Source organism: Macadamia integrifolia, chromosome 8 (assembly GCF_013358625.1).
Source record: "Macadamia integrifolia cultivar HAES 741 chromosome 8, SCU_Mint_v3, whole genome shotgun sequence".
Lineage (NCBI taxonomy): Eukaryota > Viridiplantae > Streptophyta > Magnoliopsida > Proteales > Proteaceae > Macadamia > Macadamia integrifolia.
Genome location: NC_056564.1, coordinates 30,027,333 through 30,049,583, shown reverse-complemented (window position 1 = coordinate 30,049,583; position 22,251 = coordinate 30,027,333). Strand labels below are relative to the sequence as shown.

Below are 22,251 nucleotides of genomic sequence, written 5' to 3'. Positions count from 1 at the left end.
TTACTGTGGACAAATTAGGGATAATCATCCCAAACATAAGACCATCTCAATAAAGCTGCTTTCTTGGCCAAAGAATCAGCAACACAATTAATTTCTCGATAGCAATGAGAAATTCTTCAACAAATAAAGTGATATTGTTTCAAAGTACACTGATCCTCCATAAAGGCCAAAGGGATTGCATGGCGTGGCACTCATTGAATAACTTTCTTAGAGTCACACTCAATCCGAAGTTTCCATGTCCGGAAGCACGTTCCTACCAATAACTATTGCAAAGGATGTCTTCTGACCTATCACACCAACAAACATTTTCTGATTCACAATAGGGCTAGTTGCTCCTCTAAGAAGCCGCTGAACATTAGAGGGAACATTTGCCTCCATTCTAATTAACCAAGCGATTTAATAAGATTATAAGAAAAAAAAGAAAAATGGTAGATGAATGGAGAAGAAGCATTGTGATTCCATTTGCCAAAATAACGATGATATTCAGTGCTCTTATAACTATAGAGGCATAATTCTAATGAGTTATACTATGAAATTATGCAGTGAGTTAGTGAAACCCACCCAAGAAAAGAAACTACTATTATAGAAAACCAATTTGGTTTCATACCAGGAAGATCCACGATATAAGCTTTTTACTTTGTAAACTCACAGAAAGATTTATAGATTGCAAAAAGGATCTATGTATGATCTTTATTGACCTAGAAAAAGCTTATGATAGATTCCATAGAGAGTTAATCTAGTATGTACTAGAGAAGAAAAATGTTTTAAGTAAATATGTGGAAATAATCAAAGCTATATATGATGGCGTGGTGACTACAGTAAGAACTGTTGGGGGATGTCAAGGTGGTAAATTCTCAATTACAGTTGAAATACATCAAGGATCAATTTTAATCCCATATTTTTTTATGCTTTTCATAGATGAATTAAGTAGAGACATTCAAGATGAGGTTAATTGGTGTATACTTTTTGCTGATGATAATGTTTTGATAAATGAGATAAAAATAAAGATTAGTGCCAAATTGGAATTATGGAGATCAGCCTAATTGGAATCAAAGTGTTTTAAAAGAAGTGAAACAAAGATATAGTACAAGGTGTATAACTTTAGTTATATGAGGGCGGATAATGAGATGGTGAAAATTGGTGAGATGGAGGTTCCGCAAAATGATTATTTTGGGTATCTAGGTAAAAAAGTAAAAATAAAAATAAAAAATGTGATATAGAGGATGATGTTTCACAAAGAATTAAATTATGATAGATGAAGTGGAGAGGTACGTCCAGGATGTTGTATGATCAACGTTTTCATTTAATTTTTTTTTGTTTAAATTATAGGACAATCATACGATTGACTATGATGTATGGTGCAGAATGTTGGATAGTTAAGAAGCATCACATTGTTAAACTTGGTGTAGTAGAGATGAGGATGTTGAGATGGATAAGTGGTAAAACTAGGTAGGATAAAGTAAAGAATGATAAAATTAGAGCTGATTTGGGAGTAATTCTGATACAAAATAAGCTACGAGAAAGTCATTTGAGGTGGCATGGCTACGTTCAATAGAGGCCTCTGGACTCTATGGCATGGAAAAGTGTTTTGATTAAGATTAAAGGAACTAAAAGAGCTAGTGGTAGACTTAAAATTACTTTAGGAGAAGTGGTGAGGAAAAACATGCATAGCTTAGGCCTTGTATCAAGTATAACGTCAAATAAAGTTGATTAGAGAGAAGATCCATATAGATGACCCAATTTAGTTGGGATAAGGCTGAGTTGATGTTGTAGTATATGTTCCACTAAGATTTAAGTAATTTGGCAGGAAAATAAAGTAAAATTTAATTATTATGTGAGTAATTTTTGAATTAGTTACATTATTTGTAAAAGTTTTAAATTTTTATTCTTTTTATTTTTTTAAAACATTACATTATATCCAACTACACGGGAGTGTTTAGTGCTCTTCACTACTTTTAGTGAAATTTGAATGGTTCTCATTCAATCCCGATATAATCCAGTCCATGTGGTTGTGGGGTTAGTATGGACCCACAGGATTAGTTAGGCTGAAGGCCTAGATACCCGTCATTGGCCAAAAAAAAAAAAAAAAAAAAAATCCAACTACATAGTAACATATTGATAGTGGTAGATTTCTATCTAAGTGAGCACCTAAATTATTAGAATGTCGATTTGATGATTGAAAGTGAGAAAACTGCCCCTTGGAAGGACTAGGTCCTACTTATGCAGTGTGGTTTGGTTATTTAACCTAAAAAATAAAATTAAAAGTGTGGCTTGATCGAATTAGCGGTAAAATATTTGTTATAGCTAAAAAGTACGACCCAATGTCTGTCAAGCGGCCTTGATATACAGGGGGTAGCCGAACGGTTCGGCAAGACCAACCATAATGCACCTAGCCTGAGGTAGGCACCCAAAACAAAAGCCAACTGATCAACATCATTATGAAAGCTCTAGAAGTAGAACAGTTAAATCAGTGCCAAGGGAAGCTCCACATGTAAGGGGTTCATACAACTATACAACATTCTTGGAAGTTCAATCCTTTGAGTAACAAACTATTTGCCGCTAGGAATGAGCAACCATGTAGCCACAACACCAACCCTCTATTGATCTATTAGAGACCTTAACAACACCATCAAGAAGTATCCCCAAAAGGGAGTTAATTGCGCCTAGCTTGCATACAGTAAGACATGGAGTGAATCCAAGCAGGACTCTCATTGAAATATCGAATCTTTCCTCCAAGGAAGGGAATCTCGCCGTATTCTCCAAGATGTGGGCAATACAGGAAAACTCCCATAACGGAAATGATCTTCATGGTTACATACATACTACAACTCTTACTAGATTTAGACTCCTACCTACAATGGATGACTACCAAATTGGGAATCTCTAGGGGCAACCGCTATCTCGAAATATAAAAACCCATGTAAACCCCTTTCCAAAGGATCGATCTTTTTTCATCTAATTGGAATTATCTATTTGCACAAAAGTTTGACTTCGGCATTGGAGAGTCTCCCACCAGATCAGTCTGACACTCGCACTCTTAGGACGATTTCCAGTAGCAATAGATTGATGCCATCCATGGGAAAATGCAACAAATTAAGTCATTTGCTCAAAGTCATGAATCTGTGCAGCAAACGTTGCCTATTTCCTCCCCATTCAACACAAGAAGGACAAGACAATCAAGGGGACCCACCCACAGTTGAAGCATGCATTGAAAACTGTTGGCAGGACAAACTAACGTCGAAAACCCTTTGGTGGGACAGTTGAACTTTGGGTCCTTTTCCCCGTTAGCAAATCGCATTGGTTTGTCTCGCTTGCAACCAAGGGGGAACCACCCACCAATCAATGGCCAACCACATTGAGGAGATGGCTTGCCTCTCCTCCCTTGGTCACTTAGCTAAACCCTGGTGGACTGACAAAAAATGTGTAGGTAAACAAACTATAAATACAATTGCTGGAAACTAACGACATGGTACGAAGGTTTATTCACCAATTCAGACTAGCTCTTCCCCAGAGGGCTTACCTGTTGCACCACAAGAAAATGCCTCACACCTAAAGTTGGTTGTTGATTGGCGTAACAGACGAATGGGTCCATCGACAGATGACAGCCACACCCAGAACGAGCTAACAGGGGGAGAGACGAGGGTACAAGCCATCAAAAAGGGCGTCAACGCCAAGGGCATCAACCCTCTGTGCTTGAAGGAGCCAACAATAGATGATCACAAGGAGAAGTCTAAAGGGGCTAATCAGCAAAGGTAAGGACCCCCAAGGATCCGCCCATAGGTCTGAATCATAAGTCAGAAGCCCATATGTAGGACCAAACCTTAAAATACAATAACAACTGAAGAAACAAGCCTCCTTCCTGGGTGAGCCCTAGCAGAACATGCCATTCGGGACACAAGTCACCAGAGGGCTCCACTAGGTGATGTGGAGTTGAGCTACATCAGCCCCGACCAAGCCTACATCACACGCCAGAAAGATTATGTGCCTCTAGGTCCCTGTGAGAAGGGTTATCGATTCGCAAACGATGCGGAAGGTCGAGGAACAGCCACGGGGTGCACCAATCTCTCAAAGAGTGTTGGAAATCCAGATCCGTGCGGATGGACCCTTTGCGAATAGAGACTTCCTATCCTCATAGCAAAACGAGTTTGGAGTGTCGCATTCACGAGCTGGACTATAAGGTTAAAATATGAAAAAGGTGGCAACGAGAGATCTAGCCGTCCCTACTCACAATTATTTGTCGGTTGAACTCACGGATGCTGAGCTCCCTCAAAAGTTCAAGACCCCTACTTTTATCTTATATGATGAGACTACTAATCCAATGGACCACCTTCGGCACTATAACACGATTATGTGTATCCAAATTTATGTGGACGTAGCCCTTTGTCGAGCATTCCCTGCTTCGAACTGCTTTCATTTCTAGGTTCCAAATCAGCATTCGGTAGTAGAAGACTACAAATAGCCTATTTTCTATTAAGCATCGTCAGGACAAATCACTTTGTGGCCATGTTTCCTGTTTTACTAAAGCAACCATCAGGATTGAAGAGTTCAAGGATGGTATGACCTTCACTGCACTTTATCAGGGTGTGAATCACGAGAAATTAATAGATCCCCTATCTAAGAACTACCCAACAAACTTAGCAGACCTTCTAGCTAGGTGCTAGAAGTACGTGACAATAAACAAAAATTTAATGGCACATAAAGTAATGATTCAGCCGCCACAAGAAAAGAGGAGGCCAACCACATGGCCCAAAGAGGAAAAACGAGATGCTAAAATGACAAGGGCCGTCAGTCCTAAAAACTTGTTGCTCGACCTGCTCAATAGGATGCCCTCCAAGGTGTTGCTCACGATTAAGGACTAGAAGTGCCTCTGCTAGCCCCATCCGATGATTTCCAAACTAGAGGAAAGAGATCCAAAAAAGTACTTGCTTCCACAAAGAAACCAAAAATTATATAGATGATTGCCAAATGCTAAAGAAAGAGATGGAGGAATTGATCGAAGTCAGATACCTCAAGGAATACCATCGAAACCCCGAACCGATTGGCTGAAGAATAAAGAACCAACAGAAGGGCAATAATGAGGTGACTCAAACAAGGGATACAATAGAAAAAAGTATAGTCGAGTGATCGAAGGTCAAAATATACTAATAAGCCAACAAGACATACCATATATGCCATCATAGGTAACCCAAGAAGCAAATCTGTGAGAAAAGCAAAGGCTCATACTCGCTTTGTTTGTGTGGCGGAAGAGCCATTGAAAGTCTCTTGGAGGAACCCAGTTGTTACATTCTTAGACATGACTTACAAGGCTTGAATTGGCCCCACAATGATGCCATCGTAGTCCAACTAGTGGTGGCAAATTGCCCGTTCTGACAGATTTTGATCAATTTGAGATCCTCCATTCTGACAAATGCCATCAATGCATATAAAAAGCTCAACTTAGGGGAAGACAAGTTGAAGGCTACTACGGGGCCCTTATATGTCTTTGCAAGAACGACAACATATATTGAAAGATGTATGGAGTTGTCGGTCACTATCAGGGAAGGCCCCTGCTTGGCAATACTGCTAGTTAATTTCATAGTCGTCAAAATGGCAGATATGGGAATCTCACTGCATTCTCTGAGATATGGTCAATACACGCATAACAAAAATGATATCCATGATCACATTCCTATTACAACTCTAACTAGATTTAGACTCCTACCTATAATGGATGACTACCAAACTGGGACGCTCCACAGGTAACTGCCATCTCCAAATATAAAAACCGAAGTAAGCCCTTTTCAAATGATCAATCTTTTTCCATTCTAATTGGAATTATCTGTTTGCACAAAAGTCAAACTTAGGCGTCAGAGAGTTCCCCGCCAGATCAGCTTGACACTCTCTCTCTTGTGTTTGTTCCTCTTTTCAGGATTTGAAGGAAGCCTAGGATGATTTTCATCTACAACAATATCAAATGTGAACCCTAACCTTATGAATTTAATGTAAAAAATATGTCAAAAAAATAATTTTAACTTGAATTTTTTCTTCAAAATGTCTATTATGTCATGAGACTATGAGGGGATTTTGATATTTCCACTTAATGTCTAGCGACTGTTCTCAAAGTTGATTTGCACAAGGCATATATGACTTCTTGAACTGGGCTTTTATTGAAAATATCTTAAAATGCATGGGATTGGCTAATAGATTTATTGAATGGATTCTTGATTGCATATTATTGAATGATAATCTTATATATACTTAGGTTTTCTATATGTACTCTACTTAGTTTAGATTTCTTACTTTACTTTTAATTTCTTTATTTAATGTTCTTGAACATTAAAGCATTAATGTATAATATATATAGGTAGAAGCTCCTACGCAGTTTAAAGAGAGTCATAATATAAAATTATATTTTTTAAATGATATGGTATCAGAGCATCATCAAGCTCCACTAAGTTTGATCCATTCAAATTTTTTTCTTAAATATTTATAATAATCTAATACTGAGATCCATCAAGAAATTACTTTTATCATTGCAACCTGCCTGTAAATCATCGTCATCTGACACTATCTTCAACCAAGCGATTGATCCTTCATTGTGATCAATCATCTTACATGTTCTCTTTAGAAGCACTGCAACCAGTGTCATATCACCTTCAATCATAATCAATAAACCCTCCCTACAATACGACTAATATTGCTATTAATCTCCATCCTGCAAAGCCCCTTTACTACACTTCTTCTGCATCTTTGGTTGTCTATGCTTTTCATTCATATGACATTACCACCATCACAAAATGGATTTTCATTCCACCCTATGCATATTCCTTGGTTACAACCTCTTTTAAATGAATTACCACTATATGAATGTGGTCACTGATCATATAGATATTGTTAGACATATCCGCTTTGATGAGTCCTCTTTTCTATTTTCTAAACCCTTTCTTCTAGGTCCTCCTCCCATCTGCCATCCTCTGTCCCACTCTTTGGGTGGTTGCTCCATCTCTATCTAATCTTCTCCCTATTACCTCTACCATCATAGGGACCCTTACCCTCCCCCATCCCCACCTTAGGTAGTCCCACCTCCACCACCCCCTCTCTCTCCCTACCTTCCACATCATTGACTATCATCCCTACATTAACCCCTGCTCCCATGTTGTTTACTCCATGCTCCATACTCGCTGAACCCAACTTATTACCGACCTTTACAACCTCCCTACACCTTTTTCTCCTACCATCCCCACCTTTTCACACCTCTACCCTCTGGCATCTAACTCATTCCTAACTTATCCCATTCCTCTTCATCCCCACATACCATTCACCTACTGTGTGTGTCACGCCCCACCTTTACTTATCTGAAGGATAGTGACTTGGACATGCTCTCATATCCAATAATCCAACCAAGATCCCCGATGTAATACTTTAAGATCACAAATATATGAAATAAACTAAAATTCATAAGTATTTGATAAATAGTAAAATAATACAATTGGTGAACTTCTAGTGATATATATTTTATTTACACAAAAAGGATGTGAATTTCTATCAAGACATAATTACATGTACTAACCACAGTATTACATTAGATATCTACACAAAAGAATCAAAATCGTAAGGACACCTATCATCCTTAGCATGCCCCGTAGGCACAATCATCACAAACATAGCCTTGCTTGTCCTCTGTCAGCTCCTTTGCCCATAACTCATCTCCAAACAGTGTTGGAGTCTCCATAATGACATCGTAGGGAATACCTGAATCAACATTTAAAAAAAATACAACAAATAAGGTGAGCTTCCAAGAAGCCCAGTGAGGGGTGAGACATGGGAGTGAGCACAATCAAGTATGATACAACAATATGTATCAACAAGATTAAATAAATGCAAAATATGATCCAGTTATTACCACACAATACTAATTATCAAAACTAAGTCCATATAGGCTCTTAGTGGTACTACAACGAAGGTGGTGTCCCGGTCCTAGAAATCCCAATGATCACCCAACGATACAAGCTAGTTATGAGTCAAGAGCATATCAATCACTACATGCGTACTTAGGTTGCCTTGTAAGCTCCTATTAATAACCCCTAGTTACCACGGCTCTGGAATCACCATCGGCTATATGGGGCATGTTCGCCTCCGACAACAATCACCTCGTACCATGGACATAGTATTCTAGAATTGGATCATTAGACCTACGATAAAAAGGATTAGCCAATACCTTTCCCCTACTGGTAAGGAGTTGTAGTACCCAGATCCATTAGCCTAACCCAATGCAATCTAGTGTAAAAGTACATCACATCAAAATAGTAAGGTGGTAATGGTTAAAATGTAAGATTATTATCACACACACCAAACATCAAAGCTAAGTCCAGATGGGGTCTTAGTGTTACTGCAACATAGGTGGTATCCATAGTCTCGAAATGCATCATTGATTATCTATTGATTTAAACTAGTTGCGAGTCAGGAGCATACATGACCCTACATGCACACTTAGGTACCCAGTAAGCCTTATTAATATTTAATCCCTATAAACTACAACATTGGAAACTACTTTGGCCATGAAGAGTTTGTCAATACATCGAAAACAACTTCGGCTAAGTCGAACAACAGGATAACTAGTACCTTTCTCCCTATTGGCAAGGGGTTGTAGCACTCGAGTTGTTCTCCTAGCCCGATGCAAATTAACATGAATCATATCACATCACAATAACAAGGTGATCATGATTGGGAATAGTACTGAAAACTACCTCGGCCACACTGCACCCGCAACGATAACCACTCTCTCACTCAATGGGAATGCAATACTAGTAACTACCTCTGCCACATTGCATCCCATCCAACAACAACAACCACAATCTCTCACAATTCACCAACACCAACACCATTACCAACTTTTCACAATTCACCAACATTAATATTCCACTCTCAATAAGATAACAATGTCGAAGCATTAACACACATGTGCACAATATATACTTCAACTTAAATAATTTACTTGTAATATATATTTAAGCAACAACATGATCATGCATAAATAAATAAAAAGTAAACACATCGTAAAATAAAACACAACACCCACTCAACTCTTGTCTTTGCGAGACATATACTATCAATGACTTTGCATCGTGTAGCCTTACTATTTGAGGGTTTTATTAATTTGAAGCAAAAGGAAATTTAGGTTAAAGCTATGTGTGCTTTTAATTCCCTTTTATGGTGTTAATTACACCCCCATCACATGGTTTGCCTATTTTAGGAAGGTTGTACCTGTTAAGGTTAGTATCGTAGGGTTACATTTCATGCATGCAATACATGCACATACTAATAATCTTAGAAATGATATAATTAGTCACATAGGTTAGATAGAATTTTAAGGTTTGGTCATTTTTCCCAATTTAAAATTTTGGGTTACTCAATTTTGGCTATTTTTCCCAATTTAGGGTTTAGATTACCTAACTTTTCAGGAATTTTGGTTAGGCTTCCATGTAGTGGTGTCCATTTTCACCTATGAGCATCCCAATCCCCTATTCTAGGTGATTATATCATTTTTCCAACTCATAGTTAGGTTACGGTGGTAGATCATAGAGGATTTGGTCAAATTCTCAAATCTAGAATTTGGATTGTCTAATTTGCAGATTCAAGTTGGCTTTTCATGTGAGAGGTCTCCATACTCATATATGGGTAGTTCAATTAGCTAAATTAGGTCTTCTACACCAAATCCTCTATAATTTGTAAATCAATTAGGTAGGAGATGGGGATTTCGATTAGGGTTCCCAACTAGCTTGGGTGGATAATGGGGTAAGATATATATATATATATATATAGAGAGAAAGAGAGAGAGAGAGAGAGAGAGAGAGAGAGAGAGAGAGAGAGAGAGAGAGAGAGAGAGAAGAAAGCATGTATACAATAGAGGTAGAAGGAGAGAGTTCAACTCACCTTAATGTGTAGGTGATTGGATGTGATGTTTGTGAAACAAATGATGTTTGTGAAACAAATGAGCTAATAATTCTTTATATAGAAACTTATGTTCACTAAGGCTTGTTTGGAGTAATAATGGATTTTTCTAATAACTTTTAATATGGTAACATAAGCTTATTGAGGATTGTTAGGGAAATAAATGGGTTTTGTTTATAAATCTTTATAAGTAGCTTAAGTTCACTGAGGCCTGTTTAGTAAATAAATGGGTTTTCTCCCATTATTGGGTTAATTTCCCAATTGGAACTAATGGGCCCACCTTAGGTGATCTAACCTATTAATCCACCCATTTGTAAGTTGTACCATCTAATGGAGGTGGTTTGAGGTGCACAGGAGTGTGGGCTCAGGCCCCACGACCAAATGACCTATTTTGTCACAATATTCCTATCGGTGTGGGTCAATTACACTCTTTCAATTCTTAAAACACGAGTAGCACTGACATGTGGGATCATTCTTCCTCCTTGGCAGAAAATTGCTACTACCCAATAATCACTGCTATTGGTATCCCTCCTGTGGTTCATCTGTAGTAATTAATAGGTCGGTTAGGACTTGGGTATAACACTGTGTCCATCCAATGACACTTCGATATATGTCCAAATCTCACTAAGCCCTCACCTCCACATCCCAACCTCCAGTTGGCTCTCCCTTTGAACCCATATGCTATTTCTAAGGCTCCAAAATCTAAGAGTGGAAATTGGCCATGATAGACGAGTTCGATGCCTTAATCAGAATTGACACTCGGACTATTATTCCATGGTAGACCCATATGCATTGGTTGGATGCAAATGGGTTTACTGAATCAAAAGAACGTCAAATGGTTCTCTCGAATGTTACAATGCCCATCTTGGTGTTAAAGGTTTCCATCAACAATATGGCATTGATTATACTTGTTGGTGGCGCGGAAGTCAATTCGGAATCTCACACCTAAATTTTAGGAACGGCGATCTCAATGAACACATCACATTATCTGTTCTTGTGGAGTGTTCTTTCTCTTTGCAGGAAGCATTTTTGGTTGTCTTCAAGATCCCTTTGCCAAACATATCATTTTAGTAGAGCCGTATACATGGTGGAGGAGAAACTTTATGGTGGTTCCTTTGAAGTGCTTCTAGTTAGCGGGATTTGTTTTGAATCTAATGCATATATGGTCCGAACAGAATTCAAGGTGTGCTAGTAAATTTAAACACTCAAAGGTTGTTATGGACTCTTATTGTGAGTGATATCCATGATGCTCTAGTTCTTTGTTGAAATGAAAAATTGAGTCAAGGATGATCTACTTAATTTTCAATAGGAAATATCAATTTATTCTAAAAAAATGAAGAATTTACAACAAACCAAGGCAGCCTAAGGACTCATCAGTATAACCTATGAGAATTTGAAAGACCCCAAACCTAAGAAACAAGCAATTGGGACATCACCATTAGGCCAATCTTCAACACTGAAAATTACAAAAAATTGAAGCAAAGTCACTAGAACACGAATATAATAACCTTGCCACTTGTTAGTGATGGACTCCCCACTTCTGATATTTCCCCCCTTCAAAATGAAAGTTTTACAATGGTTTTCTACATTAGCACGAATATCAGAAATGATGGATGACATCATCTTATTTTTATTCCGAAATATACAAAAGTTCATCTCCTTCCAAATGTGAGTAATAATAGAACAATACGCCAACTTGGCAATGCACCCAGTAGTATCTCCATCAAAATTCTTCCCAATCCATTGAGTTTCCATAATGATGTGATCACTAAGTCTTCTAGAGGGAGAAGAAAGCCACTTTATACTCCCCCAAATTTGCTTTGTAAATGAGCATACTATAATGTTTTTCTATGTATGGGCTAGTACCAGTCATTATGTGGGGTTGGATTAGTGGTTGGGTGTTGATCCATAGGCTGGGTTGGATGAAGATTGGTTCATGAGTGATCCTCTAATGGGAATTCAGGTCTTCAGTTAACCACCTTAAAGTGTAAAGACTAGTGGGCTTCTTTATAGTTGGGTCCTATTATGGGAGGGTCCCACTTGTATTCTATTTCAGGGTTAGTCCATGTTCCTCATCTATACAAAGGAAGCAACACCCATTAGTTGCAACTAATTGATTTACATAGAGAGGGGAGCAAACAAGACTAACAAGGAGAGAAAGCTCAGGGAAGAAGATTGTACAAGAGGGAAAAGTCAAAGCTTGTGGAATCTTTTCAATACGATATGGATCCGAGTAGGTGTTAGTTAGATTCATGATTATATTATTATTTATGTTCATTGATCCATCATATCGATTCGATAAAATATTCTTACACTTGGTATTAGAGCGGGGATATGATTGAATCATTGAACAATATATTGTTCTTCTTGTTTGCCTCCTTGAATCAATTTTGTTTTTGATCGATTTATTTTTCGATCCATGAAAGTTTTGATCTTGAGTTTACAAGTATCGTTTCTTTCCATTGTTTACTTTGATTCAAATAAATAAATAAATTAAAAAAAAATTTTTTTGATCGATTGATCATTAGCGATAATATCGTGAATGTATGCTCTAAGGTTGCATCTTGCATATGAGCCAGAAGGTGCACAGCCATGGTGATTAGCTTTCAAAAGTTTAGAGTGTTGCAATTTCTTCTTCAAGCACCTGCAACTCATGATTAAAAAAAAAAAGAAAAAAAAAGATTTATTTCCTCTTCAATGTAAAACGTATAAAGAGGTTGATTTTATTTTATTTTGGAAAGTAATGTCAGTCTTTCTACTTTAAAAGAATGGCAGGATTTGTTTCCTCTTTGATGTAAACATATAAAGAGGTTTATTTTATTTTATTTTTAGAAATTTTTTTCTCACTTTCTACTTTAAGATAATGACAGATTTTCAACGTAAAGTAGTTTCCATTCTTCTTCTTCTTCTTATTTTTTTTTTTTTTTTTAGTGTTTCCATCATTTTTTATTTTATTTTTTTATTTTCTGGTTTTGATTGAACCAAAGGGGTTCAAGGTGGGTTGATGAACTGGGCCGGACTGGACTGAACCATTAGGGTTGGGTCGACCCATATACTAGACCCGAAAACCCATTTTGTTGGCCCGTAGGGTCGACCCATTGACCGATCAAAGGTTACCCGTTGATTGGTCAACAATTGATTGTATAAATTAAAAAAAAAAATTATTGTTTGGAAACAGTTTGTAAAAACATTTTTTTGTGAAATTCTTTTATTTGTTTCACTTTTGATTCTATTTCTATTTCTTAAAGTGTATTTTTTTTATAAAAAAAAAAATCATAAATAGGTTTGTTTTGTATTCTGTTTACTTTTGGAATTGATTTATGTGAACATAATTGCATAAATATGTTTGTTTATATTTCTATTTATTTCTGACAACAATTTATATAAATAGAATATGAAAAAAGCCTATTTCTACCTCCTTTTTATGCCTTCTATTTATATAAATAAAAAACAGAATTTAGTTTAGTTTTTTTTTTTTGGTGGAAGAATTTAGTTTAGTTTAGTTTAGTTTATGATGTAAAGCCAAATGCAGATAGCCTATTGATGCATTAGAAAGTGTATAAATTGCTCCATAAATATAATTAAACATTAATAAACAACTGTGATAATGCATTTACACTAGATTTCTCAATGTTTATAAATATGTTTACCCACCAAGATTGTAATTTTGGGATGTGCCATGTGATATTTTAGTTATGGGATTATCGTAGTGGGTTGCTTACATGGACTGAGGCTTGGAATGTTTCCATTTAATAGGCTAAAATAGTCCATAATATTATATTGCACCCAAGACTGAACCCATGGGCCTTGTCTGTAATCTTGTTGACGGGATTCCATGACTTGAATGACGATGCTTCCGTTCAACGGGCTAGTTTCTTGGTGCATGGGACCGCGCGCTGGCAGTGTTTATAGATTGCCCTCGAGGAGACCATTTGACGAACGTCATGGTCTTGCCACCACAAGTGAGTCAGTCCCGCTTGATCGAGTAAAGGTGATGTTATTGAGCTTTATGGAATTGGGAGTCCTTGTCTTGCCACCACAGGTGATAGGATTTCCAATGAATGGTTGTTTTAAGCATCTCATTTTGCTCAGAAATAGTCCACCGTGTATTGGGCGATTTTTCCACCACAAGTGTGACCCTAATGATGTAGGACCTTTCTCCCAGTTCTTTTGGGTTTTCCTATTATTTTGTTATAGAAAACGAGACTGATAAAAATTTGATCATTTGCCCACTTGATTTATTGTTATTATTAGTCGCATTGTTATGAAATATGCTTTGTTATGCATATTTTTCAGGTAAACTAATTTTTGTGTTTACCAGCTATGGCATCCCACCTTACGACAATCAAGGCACTCAATGGCACTAATTATGAGGAGCGGCTTGAATCCTTAACTATGATGCTAGCAATCATGTGTTTGGACATTGCTTCATTGATTGATGAGCCTCCCAAACCCATGGCTGAAAGTAATGTTGAAGCCACAAGGCTCTCTCTAAAGAGTGGGAGGAATCAAACCGTTTGTGTACCTTGGTTATAAGGCACACCATTGATAAGTCTATTAGAGAGAGTATAATTGAACCAAAGAAGGCCAAGGATTTTCTGGCAGCAGTTGCCAAGAAATTTCAGAAATTTGAGAAGGTAGAAAGGGGAACATATCTAAAGATGTTCTCAAACACAAGGTATGATGGTGTCGGTGGTGTTCGCAATCACATTTTGAAAATGACCAAGTATGCGAACAAGTTGTCTGCTATGGAAGTGAAAATATCTGATGCATTCCTAGTATGGTCGATTATGGGATCTTTCCCTGCTCAATTTGATTCCCTCATGACATCTTACAATGCAAATAGCCTAGAATGGAATATTGAGCAGATGACTTCCATCCTTGTGCAAGAGGAGGAATCAAAGAGAAATAATAAGAATAATGTGTACTTAGTTATCGATGAAGCAAACAAGGATACTCAAAACGATGATAAAAAATGCAAGAGTCCTAAAAGTTTGAAAAATTCAGAAACAATGGCCAACTTTATAAACCTAGACATGAGAATTTAAAAGGAAAGGGGTGAGGGTCCAACAATTTTAAAGTACAATGCATTACTGCGAGAAGGTCTACTATAAGAAAGCTGACTGTTACAGTTTCATCAACATGAAGGAAAAGGAGACCGCAACATTGTGTACTCAACTTCAAGAAATATTGAAAGTGCTTCTGAAATAGAAAGAGACTAAAGCTTCTGAAATAGAAAGAGACTAAGTGATGGAATGGCTGCATATGTAGGGAATGACGAGAGAATTCAAGTAGATTACGTAGAAGTAATTATTTATTTCATCTATTGATTTGTTTTTTTTTTTAATTGAAGTTGAATAATTTTGCTTATATACCGTCACTCAGATGGAAACTCTTTTCTTTTGACTTTGTTGATAGTCTTATGGTATACAAGTTTTGAATCTCGTTTAATAAATTCAATTTCTTTTGGATGACCTTTACAAATTCATTTTCATATTACTAAACATCCAAACATAGCTACGTTTGCCTAGTGTAAATAATTTTTATTAAGGTTGAGATTAAACTCAAAAGACACTTACATGTTTAGGGGTCCACAACAGAAGCATGGTTGACTTATAACCCACAGGACCCAGGACCATTAGTGGATATTCTATTGATAATTCTAAAAGGTCAGATGAATATTTTAATTCCAATTTATCATATTGCCTTTTTAGTAAGGAAAATATTATTGATCAGATTATATACTCAAGATCAGTGGGAGTAATGTAATTTTTTCATTCTTTGTGTGATGATAAATTCATTACCAAATGATTGATTCTAAAGGTTTTTATTTTTTATTTTTTATTAAAGAGAATTTGACCCCTATGGGATTAGTTGGATCCTTTGATGTATCTTATTAGTGGGAGTACTTGATAAAACAATGTTTGTTAATTTTTTTTTATTCAACAATATCTTGCTTTTATGCTTGAATATTATTGTTGCTTAATGCTTTATGGCCATATTTTTTCTGTGATTTATACATGTAATAATTATTAGCCTTGAATGATAGTAGCGGCAGTGTGTAGTGTTATCCCCCTCATGTGCCAGAGGTTGTTTAAATGGATACACTATTATGTGAGCTATTTGAGTTACTCAGTTTGATGACTTTGGCTATTATACACTAATCTAGTAGAATTACTCGGTTTGCGGTATTGAGCTAGTTTATAGGGACTTATGGATCCAATTCCCATTAGCTTCTTAATAAGAAGTATAGTGAGCTTCTATATGGAGTAACTAATTTTGGTAGTTCTAGTGGTAGTTTGCCATGTGAAGAATGATTCCAGTGAGCTCCCAGTGTTGGAGTAACTAGTGACTTCAGTTGGAAGTCAGGACTAATTTGGATTTGACATGTTTGATCACTGTGACATGAAATTTCCATACCACTACTTTACACTTGTGTAGTCCAAAAGTGGGTGAGAGTACATGCACTTTGATGTGTAGTGTCCCATGTCGACTTAAGATGTGATGACGCATACGATTGGGTGTTTGTGTTCTTGCTTGGTCCAAGGGTGTAATGTTTTAAGGTGAACTACTTTCAACACTTCCTATTTTGTGATCACAAATTGTCTAATCCAAAGTTGAAGCAATGACATGTTACTACCCAAGTGGGAGAATGTAACATTTTTCTATGTATGAGCTAGTACCAGTCATTGTGTGGAGCTGGATTAGTGATTGGGTGTTGATCGGAAGGCTGAGTTGGATGAAGACCGATTCAGGAGTGATCCCCTAATGGGAATTTAGGTCTTCGGTTAACCGCCTTAAACTGTAAAGACTAGTGGGTCTTTTTACAATTGGGTCCTATTATGGGAGGGTCCAACTTGTATTCTATTTTAGGATTAGTCCCTGCTCCTCATCTATATAAAGGAAGCAACACTCATTAGTTGCAACTAATTGATAATTTACATGGAGAGGGAAGCAGAAAAGATTAACAAGGAGAGAAAGCTCAGGGAAGATGGTTGTACACGAGGGAAAAGCCAAAGCCTGTGGAATCTTCTCAATTCTATATGGATCTAGGCATGTGTGTGTTAGATTCATGATTATATTATTGTTTTCGTTCATTGATCCATCATATCGATCCGATAAAATATTCTTACACTTACAAAGAATAAGTGGTCTTTATTTTTAAACCCTGCCCAACAAAAGCAACAAAAGGGGAAGCAATAAATTTCTCTTCCTAAGTTGCTACTTAATAGGAAGACTATCTACCGAGCACCTCCAAGTTTCCACCGAGTGTCTAGGAATATAGTTTTTGAACCCCACAACAAACGCCCATGCCACTTTAGGGGAAGAGCTCCTCACAATATCCCATGCCGATCTAGTAGAGAGTATTTTTGAAAAGGATTCTTTCCAAATGATGGCATCATTACCAACTTCATTATACCTTTGAATGCTACCTAACTGACCTCAAATATCTCTAAAGGCCTAGAAGTTGATAGACCATGTTTCCACCTTCCCTTAACAAGAATGAACTAAAATTTTCTACTTATTCAATGCATTTTAGCATTTCTTCTACTCCTGCATCATTTAGGAATATCATTGCAGTTAAGTGGACTAAACATACTAGGAAGTGGACTAATCTTGATATTGATAGGTGTTCTATTGGGGATCCTGGTCTTGCCAGTGTAGGAGGAATTTTAAGAAAATATAATGGCATGACTGAAGGAAGCTTTGCATCTTATCTGGGGGCCTCACTAATCACCTGGGTGCAAGCATACGCCCCTACACAGGTGTACTCTGTCAGTATCGGATCCTATTACAAAATTTTATGCTGAATTATCAGCTGTTTATTTATCTAAAGCTTGCAAGAGAAAAATCTATTCAACACTTATGGATTGAAAGTGGTTCTCTGTATAATGGATGAAACTATTCCATGGATTTTCTACCAGCAGTGGTTACATTTCAATTAGTACTTAGCGTCTATTACTTTGAAGATCAAATATTGTTATGATGGAATCGAACCCAGTAGATGATTTATTAGCTAAGAAAAGTGCCTACCTTCAAGGTTCTTTTATAGCCAGCTTCCCAAAACTTTGTCAACCATGAAGCTGTTTGGGATTATTAGAAGCGGTCTTGATTTAGATTTGAATCCAAAGTCATGCTATTGAGCCTTGTTTTAATTTGAGGATTCATTGATGGCCATGTTGAATGTGGTTTCAAGTTAAAATTGTATTTTATTTCCATCTAGGAATGCCTCAACGTGAATCCTGTAAATCTTTTTAATAGATATTCTTTTGCAAACCTTCGTTTCTTTTTTTTTCTTTTTGGGGGTAAATGAACTTCACTAAACATTTGAATTTAAACATGTGAAGGAAAGATAGATGGAACATAAATACACACACACACACACACACACACACATATATATATATACTAGTAAAATGACACGTGCAAATGCACGTGGCTGAGAGAGAGAAAGATATATTTCTATCATATATGATATCCATTGAAGCAATTAATAATTTAAGATGACTATTAAACTTCAAATAATGATAGACAATTACAACATATTTTTAGACAATCAATGGTAAGAAAGAGGCCTCTCTTTAGTAAAATGTCTCTCTGTCTCTGTCTCTCTCTAAGAGATTTAGTTACAAGCTATCAAGGATGGGTTCTTTAGTTTAGGAACCTTGAATGTGGATGAAGACAATCTTGGAGTCTTTGAAGAGGGAACGACATTGACACACTTTCTTTTTAAGCTCTTTCTATAGCCTTGGTTACAACTAGAGAAATCTGGAGTTCAGAAGCTTGTTAACGATAATGCAATCACAATAACCAATTTCATCATTGTGTAATCAAAAATGATTTTCTTATAAGATTCATAAAAACAACAATGTAATACTTTCATGTAAGAGAGCATATCACAAAAATAGAAAATCAATTGAACATGATTGAAAAACTTGTAGAACATATTAATTCTTGGTATTAATGGTTTGTTTGATAGTCTCAACTCTTTCTTTCATAGATTCTTTTACTTGGCAATTTGGAGTCACTTTGTTACAGATATCCAATGTTGAAAGAATCCCTTTTTAGCCATTTCTTTTTTCAGACAGATCTAAAGGCAATCACATGCATCCAATATAAAAAGTTTGTCCATTAGAAATTATTAGAGCATCTAATGTAAGTCCTACGTGCTCAATTGAATCTCCAATTAAGCGGTGGTTGTTGGGAACTTAGGACTCAAAGAGAAGTAAGAGTTGGTCGGATTACATGAAAATAAAATAAGGGATAGAATTGGAGATATCTCTGAATCTGAGATCCAACCAACCCTAAAGTGAAACCTTAGTAATTACAACCCTCAAATACTCAAAATATATAATTTAACAGTATCCATAAACCAAATTAATACTGTAGTCACTATTACTTTTTTAAAACCAAAACACTACCAATCCTATATAAGAAACAGAACTCATGAGGATCACATTATTGAAAGAATTTCTCAACATCTGCAAAAGAAAAATAACATAAACATCAAAACCAACGAAGCAAAAAATACTCAAAATAAGAATGAGAGAAACAACGAAACAAAACCCAACCAGTGGTAAGAGCCTTGATTGTCCCAACATGCCTTCATCTGAAATCCTCAAAGACTTCTTCAACCGATCGAGGATTATGAAGCCCTGAGGTCCTTTCATACCTGAGACAAGTTAGAGGGCTAACCCAACATTAGATACGATAAACCCATAAATAAACGAAGAAAATCAAACATTTAAAAAGCATGGATTAAAAAAAAAAATTGAGATTTAAAAAAGAAAAAAAAAATTTAGAAGATAAGAAGTGCATTATAGGATCAAGGAGCGAAGATGAATACCTTAAATTAAATCATTGGATAGGAAAAGAAAAAGCTAAAGAACTGTATAAGAAATCTTGCAATAGCTTACTTGGACCCAAAGAAATAACAGAGAAAGGGAGCTCTTGGAGCCCTCTTAGAGCAGATTGTGGGCTTTGGGAGAGAAGACCAAAGAGGTGACACAACTCTCTGATTTTGTTACCTAATAAAAGGGAGAGAAGAGGGAAGATTTTATTTACTAATAAATAAGCTAAGAGAAGTAATAAATACTTGGGGGGGAGAGATTTTATTTCCTAACGAAGGAGAGACAAGAGGGAAGAGTTTCTTTACTAATAAATAGGATAAGAGAAAGATTGAGAACGTATATGAGAGAGAGAGAGAGAGAGAGAGAGAGAGAAAACAGATGTTGGGTAGAGATAGGAACATGTGTGAGAGAGAGAAAAAAATATTTCTGGTTTTGCTTTCTGATGGGTAGAGATAGGAACATGTGTGAGAGAGAGAAAAAAAGATTTCTGATTTTGCTTTCTAATAAAGGGGAGAGAAGAGGGAATATTTTATTTACTAATAAATAAAATAAGAAACGTTTCAAAAAATTAATAAATACATGGGGGGAGAGAGATTCTATTTCCTAATGAAGGAGAGGGAAGCGTTTCTTTACTAATAAATAGGATAAGAGAAAGATTGAGTGCAAATATTCTGAGCTATTGTTGTAAGAGACAAAAAATTGAAAAATCCTGAGATATTGTAGTTGATTTTTTTATCTTCTCTGTGGTATATATAAGGAAGAATTCCATGCAATAAAAACCTTTAAAGTTGATGAAAGATCATTGAAAGATACCGTTTTTATACAATAAAGCTCTCCATAATTTTGTGTCTATTTTTTTTTTATCCCTTTAATATATAATAATTATAATTAATGACACCCATTTCTCCTCCATGTTTAGAGAGAGTGAGTGAGAGTAAGAAAATTATAGAGAGAAAATACCCCTTTCTACCACGTTTAGATTTTGTAATGGATGGAATGAGAGATTTTAGGAGCGGTTTTTTTTTATGGTATATCTCTCTCTATATTTACCTTTTTAATATTTCCATAATTATTTATAATTCTCTCTATGGAGAAACTCCCTCCATTTTGCTCCACGTTTTTTTTTTCAAAGAGAATGAAAGAGAGAGAGAGAGAGAGAGAGAGAGAGAGAGAGAGAGAGAGAGAGAGAGAGAGAGAGAGAGAGAGAGAGAGAGAGAGAGAAATAGAGAATTATGGACAGTTTATTATTATTAATTTTTTTTTTTGGTATATCTCTCTCCATAATTGTTCATTCCATCCCCATTCTCCATAATTCTCTCTATTTCTCTCTCCACTCTCCCCCTTTCTCCTCCACGTTTAGAGAGAGAGAGAGAGAGAGAATAAGAATTATATAGTTTATTATTATTATTTGTTTTATCTTCCATTTTGAGGGGTGAGAGGATGAGTGGGTTTAGAGTTTATAATTCTATGCCTTTTTAATACTTAATAATAATTATAATTATATGCCTTTTTAATACTCCACTCTTCCCCTTTCTCCTCCACGTTTAGAGTGGGAGAGAGTGAGAATTATAGAGTTTATTATTATTATTTGATTTATCTTTCATTTTTATGGGTGAGAGGATGAGTGGGTTTAGGGTTTATAATTATATGCCTTTTTAATACTTAATAATTATAATTATATGCCTTTTTAATACTCCACTCTCCCCCTTTCTCCTCTACGTTTAGAGAGAGAGAGAGAGAGAGAGAGAGGGAGAGAGAAAGAATTATAGAGAATTTATTATGATATTTGTTTCATATTCCATTTTAACGGGTTTTTGGTCATTTGGGGATTTTGATGTAAGTGGTTTTTTTGTCATTTTGAAAAAGTATACCAAAGACAAGGAGTACGTACTTTTATATAGTAGTATGATATATATATATATATATATATGAGAAAATTGCAATGCCACCCCCTGAACTTTGGTCTTGAATCAATGCCACCCCTTGTACTTTTTGAAATAACAAACACCCTCTATTAATTTAAAAATGCCAAATCCCTCCCTGCCATTAGCCATCCCTGTTAAGTGATGGAATAACTGTTAGTTATTTTATTAAATGCCCCAAACACCCCCACTCAAGGTGATTTGACCACCTTACCCTTGCCTCTTCTTCTAAACCAAAACCTGCAACTATTGGTTTTGCAGCCTCCGATGTAGGTTCGTAGGCACCGCTCCCCTTCGGTGAAGGTTCGTGGCTACCCATTTCCTCCGGCGAAGGATAGTCTTCAACTTCCAATTGAAATCCCTTTGTTTCTCACTGGTGAAGAAACAGAGAAGGGAAATCCACTAGAATTACATTGACCCTCTATTCTTAGTAAGTCCTCAAAGAATTTTTCCTCTTTATACTAATCGTAGCATCTGCTTTTTGAAGAAAGGAAAGCTACAAGAAACCCAATCATAAATTTAAGTGAGAGGCATCTTTCAATTTTTAC

The 22,251-nt window shown here is 36.3% G+C and overlaps 1 long non-coding RNA gene across 1 annotated transcript; it reads right to left on the bottom strand.

The window, feature by feature from the left end:
• Nucleotides 1–19,335: 19,335 nt before the first annotated feature.
• Nucleotides 19,336–19,999, bottom strand: LOC122086439. Its single transcript, XR_006142417.1, has 3 exons — nt 19,778–19,999; nt 19,503–19,603; nt 19,336–19,412 (listed from the first exon to the last, which is right to left on the bottom strand). It is a non-coding gene; the product is annotated as an uncharacterized LOC122086439 (long non-coding RNA).
• Between the last annotated feature and the right edge of the window lie 2,252 nt (nt 20,000–22,251).